The sequence below is a fragment of the Hipposideros armiger genome, unplaced genomic scaffold (assembly GCF_001890085.2).
Source record: "Hipposideros armiger isolate ML-2016 unplaced genomic scaffold, ASM189008v1 scaffold_326, whole genome shotgun sequence".
NCBI classification, from domain to species: Eukaryota; Metazoa; Chordata; class Mammalia; order Chiroptera; family Hipposideridae; genus Hipposideros; species Hipposideros armiger.
Genome location: NW_017731676.1, coordinates 1,854,730 through 1,862,110, shown reverse-complemented (window position 1 = coordinate 1,862,110; position 7,381 = coordinate 1,854,730).

Here is a 7,381-nt window from a genome sequence, read left to right as displayed (position 1 = left end):
TTGTAAACAATGCTGCAATGAACATAAGGTTACATATAGCTTTTTTCAAATTAGTGCTCTCATTTTCTTTGGATAAATACCTAGGAGTGGAATTGCTGGATGATATGGTATATCTATTTTTAGTTTTTCAGTGAATCTCCATACTGTTTTCCACAGGGTCTGTACCAATTTGTAGTCCCAACCATAATGCACAAGGGAAATTAAAGAGGACACAAATAAACGAGAGGATATACAGTGATCATGGGTTGGAAGGATTAATATTGTTAAAATGACCATATTACCCAAGCAATCTATAGATTCAATGAAATTCCTATCAAACTATCAATGTCATTCTTCTTAGAACTAGAACAAATAATCCTAAAATGTATATGGAACCAGAATAGACCCCTGAATAGCCAAAGCAATCCTGAGAAAGAAGAACAAAGTTGGAGGTATTATGTTCACTAATCTCAAACTATACTACAAGGCTATAGTAATCAAAACAGCATGGTATTGGCACAAAAACAAGACACATTGATCAGTGGAACAGAATAGAAAACCCAGAAATAAATGCTCACTTATATGGTCAACTAAAATATGACAAAGGAGGTAAAATATACAATGGAGTAGCAACAGTCTCTTCAAGGAGTGGTGTTGGGTAAGCTGGACAGATACATTAAAAAAATAAAACTGGGACCTTCTCTCACACCATATACAAAAATAAACTCAAAATGGATTGAAGACTTAAATGTAAGACCTGAAATCATAAAACTTCTAGAAGAAAACATAGGAAGAAAACAATTTGACATCAGACTGAGCAATATATTTTTGAGTATGAGTTCTCGAGCAAGAGAAACAACAGAAAAAAAAAAACCACATGGGACTTCATCAAACTAAAAAGCTTCAGCACAGCCAAGGAAACCTTCAACAAAATAAAAAGACAACCTACTGAATGGGAGAATATATTTGCAAGTGATATATCCAATAAAGGGCTGATATCCAAAATACATAAGAAACTTATGCAACTCAGTAACAAAAAATAAATAAATAATTGGATCAAAAAATGAACAGAGGACTTGAAAAGACATTTCTCTAGAAAAGACATACAGATGAGCAACAGACAAAAGATGCTCAACATCATTAATCATCAGGGAAATACAAATCAGAACCACAATGAGATGCTACCTCACACCAGTTAGAGTAGCTATTATTAAAAAGTCATCAAATAACATGTGTTGGTGAGGATGTGGAGAAAAATTGAACTGTTTAATATAATTATATGTACGACATGCATATGATGTATGACTTTTTTGGCATATGGAGTTATTAAATATGATCAACTTCATTACCCCAAATATGTTCTGTGGAGCTACAGTAAACAAGCCTCACTGCAATTTTTTTTAATTGTTTCCTAAATTTGAAGTGAATACTGTTTTTATTATTATAATTATTCAATTGTTCTATCTTAGGTTAAACATTGCTAAACCTGTAATATTTTTTTTAGGTGACACAATCTCAAGTGCTCTCCAGAATATAGTTATTTTTTACAAAGGCACATCTGCAAATTTCTGAAATGTGGTGTTCTGAACTGTCCTCAGTACCTGTATGGGAAGGTTGATTGGTTCCAAATAGAGCGCAATTATCTTGAGGTGTATGTTATACTTACATAATAATGGTAAGATTGCAATGACATTTTGTTCTTTACTAACTTTTGTTTATGTTCTCCCATATTTGAGAACAAAATGGCTGTTATAATTAAATTCAGAGAAACGGATTTGAATACTAACTGCATAACTTCAAGGCCTGCAATGTATCCTATAATATCTATTATATTCTATTATATGTTTAAGCCTCATTGGTCTTTTCTATAAAATAAGTATAATAATACCCATCATAGAGGTCGTATTGATTATGGTGTCTAGCACATGGAACACATGTTAATTAATAGTGATATTAGCAAGAAATTATCATGTCATAATTTTATTTTGATCATCCGCATTATAAAGTGTTGTAGGAAACCACATATCTTTTAGCTAATTTAACCTTTTCCTCTTTTTAAGGAACTAATATTGAAACTATAGTTTTGAAATACCACTCCCCCCCCCGCCCCTTCTATAGCCATGAGAATTTGAAGCTGTGAAATCTTTTCCTTAAAGTTGGGAAAGTCCATGCTTCTAACATATAGGTCATATCTTTTATCACACTAGTGTTTTCTGCCTTGGCCATCATACACATTAAAATGACATGGCCACTTAATCTCCAAAGAGCATTCACGTTACTTAATCCTTGTTCTTTTATACTTAAATCCAAAAGAGCAGCTCTGTTAGTAACTTTCTTTACTTTCTTGAGAAAAAAAGTCTCTAAGAATAAAAATGTAATTAATGCCCACCTTTTAGTAAAATAAACTTTATATTTGTTATCTGTATTATTGAATTCTCACAACACAATAGTTCTTGTCTGGGACTCAGTTTGTGATCAAACCTTTGTTGTATCATGTAGCTCACCCTTCAATTGTCCTCACTTTGTGTTTAAAATGATTGACACATTCATTTTAATGCCAGGCAACTTATGGTATATTCTTTTTTCCTTCTCCTTAGACCTTTACCAAAAACTTTCCCCACCATCCTATACCTTTTTATATGCATGGATATATTTTTGATATAAAATATAGTCCTATCTGCTTCTTTTGAGAAAAATATACCCTTTCTTTGAAATATTAGAGGTATGAGCTCAGTGCAACCAGTGTCAGTAATTTTTCTGATTTCTCATTTTTCAAATATCTATTTATGGGAACACATAGATGTCTGAAACATAAATCCTATTATATATTTCTGTATCTTCTCCCATTCAGTAGGTTGCTGTTTTCATTTTATTGGTTCTTCGCTTTGCACAAAACTTTTAGTTTGATATAGTCCCATTTGGTTTTTTTCTTTTATTGCCATAACCTGAGGAGGTAGATTAAAAAAATATATTACTAAGAGCAATGTCAGAGAATTTACTGCCTATGTTTTCTTCTAAGAGTTTTATGGATTGGAGTCTTACATTTAAGCCTTTAATCCATTTTGAGTTACTTCTTCCATTATTAATGCACTTATCAAAAAACAGTTTAATTGCTTGTTAGTATGTCTCTTTCCTATATCAAATTATAAGCGTCTTGAAGACAGAGGTATTTTATTTTCATCTTTGTACTGTGTGCATTGCACATAGAATGAAATTCATTGAGTAATAGAATAATGAATGAATGTATTAATTACATGAATGAATGAATAACTGAAAGAATAAGTGAACCACTAAATGTATAATGGTTATTAAATCTGGAACATAACCAACCATGGAGAATGTAGTCTTTTTATTTCCCATCCATAAAAATAATTAAGGAGCAGAATGGACCTCATTCAGACATTGCACATTAGAGCCTCCTCCCCCCTTTTTTTAAGTGAGTAAAATGCCAATAATTACAAATCTGAAGATTGTATACAAAAATCTAAATTCCTAACTCCCCTTGGAAGATCATAAGCTTTGGCAACACATAGTATGCATTCCTACACAACAGCCATTAGCTCATGTTAGATGGTAAATGCCCCTCTAGTCTGGCACATGTATTCCCTGTCCCTATGTCTTGCATACAGCATTGTCTCATCCACCACTAGTAGCTGAATTTGACCCTGGGGTTCAGTGAGCCTCATTAAAGCAGTAACCTGGAATTGTTTAAGTTGAACACCACTGTTCTCAGTTAAAAGGAAGTAATAAACATTTTAGGGAGGGGAGAAAAAGAGGAGAAACTCATATGTAAAGATGAGGCACATATAATAAAAATGAAAGGAATGTAGAGGGCCTTGTCTGAATATTAAAGAAGTAATACAGTGCAGTGCCTAAGAGCCTGAACTCTGGATTCAGAAATCTGCACTGGAATAATGCTACCTGGGACACACTGCTCAACTTTTCAGAGGTTAAGTTTTCTCATCTCAGAAACAGGAGTGATTAGTTATATTATTCCAGATCTATGCCTTAGATTTGTTATAAGGATTAAATACGACAATTTATATGCAGGCTTGGTTGAGCACAAAAGATTTAGTCATGCCTAGACATGTGCAGACATTTAAAATAGACTAAGTACCTGAGTCCTACAGATTGGAGCTGGAGGCAGAAAGTGTAGGAGGTAACTTATGAGGGTCTCTGAGAGACAAGAGGACACACAAGCAGAAATGTTTGTGTGAAGTGGTAGAATATGCCACCTCAAAATATGCCACTTTATCATAGGGTTATTTTGAGCTAAAGACCCTTGGAAAATAGCAGATGCAAGAAGGACACTCTCACCTCCCCGTTTGTTTCTGAAAGCAGGAGATAAAACTCATGTGAAAGATTCTTTCCTTCTACAGGAGGAAAGAAATATTCTTATCACCAGAGAAAGGGAGCCGAGGTCAAGAGAAATCTGTATAAACAGACTATGTTAAAATTACTTTATCTTCCTTTAGTCTTCCCATGTATTTTAGGGTTTTGTTTTGTTTGTTTTTTTTCCACAATTGCTACTCTTTTTTCAACCTCATATATAATATATAAGCACTTGGGTTTATCAGCGTTCTGGGTCTTCATTTTCCTATGGGAGCTCTAGTGTAAATGTAAAAATATATATATATGATTTTTTCCTGTTAATCTACCTTATGTCTATTTAATTCTCAGGCCCAGGCAAAGACACTAAAAGAACAGAGGCCACGATTTGCCTCTGTTATACCTGGATACATTTCTAACAGGCTTTTCTCCATTTTGCAATAGAAAATCATGTAAATTTGACATCCCAAAGGTCTATGCTGTCTTGTCTTCAAATGTGCATAGTATGTTTAGACACAGCAGAATCCAGTGGATGACCATCAGAAGATGTTTGTAGGTTAGTAGGAAATGGTTCATGATGAATGGAGATATATGTACTCACCAACTACCTAGCAGATACAAGTGGTGTGGCAGTAGTGGGTGCGTTCCTGAGTGCCTGTGAGACATTCTCAGGAGCATCCTTGAGGTTTAATTTATTGTTAATAGGTTAATATTAGTTCATTTGTAATACCCTATCAAGTATTATAAAAAATAGTTCATTTATAATATCCTATGTGCAAAGGAGATTTCAAGTCCAGTGACATTAATTATAAAGTAATTAACATGACCCTGTTCCAATATTTGCATTATACGTATAATGATATATAAAATACTGTGTTATAATATTTAAAGAACTTTCTACTGAACCCCACTCCTGAGTGTAGCAGAGATATCTTTGCATTCTCCAAAACCCATATCCCATTTTTCTGGAGTACATTTTTGAGTCTTCCTTTCATTAGGCATGGTCAATGCCATGTGGATGGAAATGCAGTGTACAATCCCAGGCACATAAAAATCTCCAGTACGATCCTGTAGACTCTGTCTGATAAGCAGATAAAGAACAACCTTCAGCAGTCTTGAACTCCTACTGATTGAGAGAATCACATGACTGAAAGAACCTAGACCCCTGAAAGACAATATGGAAAGCTGTCCACCAACCAGAAACATCTGCATTAGGCTTTAGTGAAAAAGAAATTACTATTGTGTTGAGCCACTGATATTTGGAGGTGACCCTCCCTAAGAAATAAACCTAGTTAATCAAATACTGTAGTCTGAAATTTTATCTCTTCACATCTTTCAGTTGATTATCATCCTGAGTCAATGTAAATAAAGAAAAAAAGTAACTAAAATTAACAGAAACCAGAAACCACGAACAGTCTTTGTTCAAGAGTAAGTAGCTATTTGGTCTGTTCCATGACCGTCACTATTTCAATCTTTGCATTGTCTACCTGAGAACTATCAAAATCACTGTCTATCATGTTCTGTTCGTTGTCTGGAAGAAAGTAGACATGATCAAACTTCCACGGCAATTCTAATAGTGTTGTTAAAAATCCCTGCACACTCACAGATCTGTACTTTCCTTCCTAAAATAGGGTGCTGACCTCAAACGCAAGCAAACAGTTTTAGGCTACATCTACATGGGTGACCATGTGTGGCATAAAATAGATTTTCCAGCGTGCGTTTATTTGGCAATGACTTAAAAGTACAACCAGATGTTTTCATGGAGAACAGCTCTTTTAGCCACAAATGTTTCCAATTTAAATACGTTTGTTTTGACTCTACTTTGCTGCAGATGGAAAACATCCATTTTCTTTCTTTCCAGTGGGGATAGACAGTGAACATTGGCAAATCTCATAGAGAATGATTACCAGTGTAGACAAAACTTCAGTGAAAGCTGTGTTTCCATAAGGAGAATTTTTTAAAGACAATTTTGCATTTTAAACAGGTTGACTCTTTTAAGACCATTTTACCCCTCTAATTTGTACCATAAGTTTCAAACATCTGTATGTATTTGATCCAAGAAAACTACCTTACTTTTAAGTGATAAGTCAGATGTATCTATTCAGAATGACAACATAGCTTCTGGGTGTGCCATCAATAACTGCTACGCATAGATATTTAAGAATCTCTTATCAAAATGTGTGTTGTGTAGAAGCTGTTTATCAGCTTTTGGTTGAAAACCTAACAGGCATTTTAAATATCATATAAAAATAACAGAAAAATGTTTCTTATTTTTTAAGAACAAACTAATGTGTGCATGACAGACGATGTTGGCAAGAAAATAGATTTCTGTTTTAAGAAACTAGGAATTTTAACTCATAAAATATATTATTTTCTTTAACCAAATGTTTCTTAACATTAGCTATTGTAGTTTAACTCTATGATTTGTGAGGAGCTTCTTGAAAGACAAAAAGATACTTTAAATTTTTTTCCTAATCTTAGGTATTTAAATGAGTTAAAAAAAATCCAAATACTGTTTTGAGCAGTGAAATTATAATTATTATTTTTCCCCTAAAGAATGCAATCTCTAGCAGCCAGAATATAATACTTCCATAGACTGAGAACTGTGATATACAAATGTTATTTTAAAAATATAAAGCCTTTAAAAAGAAAATAATAATGCTAAAATGAACATTGATTTTTATGTTAGTCATTAGATTAATGCAAGAACGATTGTTTGTTTTTTCCCCTATGTCTTACCACTTTTAAGTATCTTCATTTAAGGTGTCATTTTTTGTGGAAAGTATTCATGTCTATGTTATTCAGATTTTACTTCCAGATAGCTTTAATATTTATTTGTTAGCTATCTTTTGATTATTCTCTTCTGTCACTGATTCGCTAATGAAATTTCAGCAAATTCAAACAAAGGTCATGGTTGTAATTAACACTATTTATCCTATATTAACTGCTTAAGTTTTTGCCACCTGCTCAATTTGTGATCACTTTGGCTTTATTTACAGGATATTGGTCTCATGAATACCTACTTTTGAGGTATTCTTAGATTGGGGTTCTCTTAGATTCCAGTTAAGGAAAA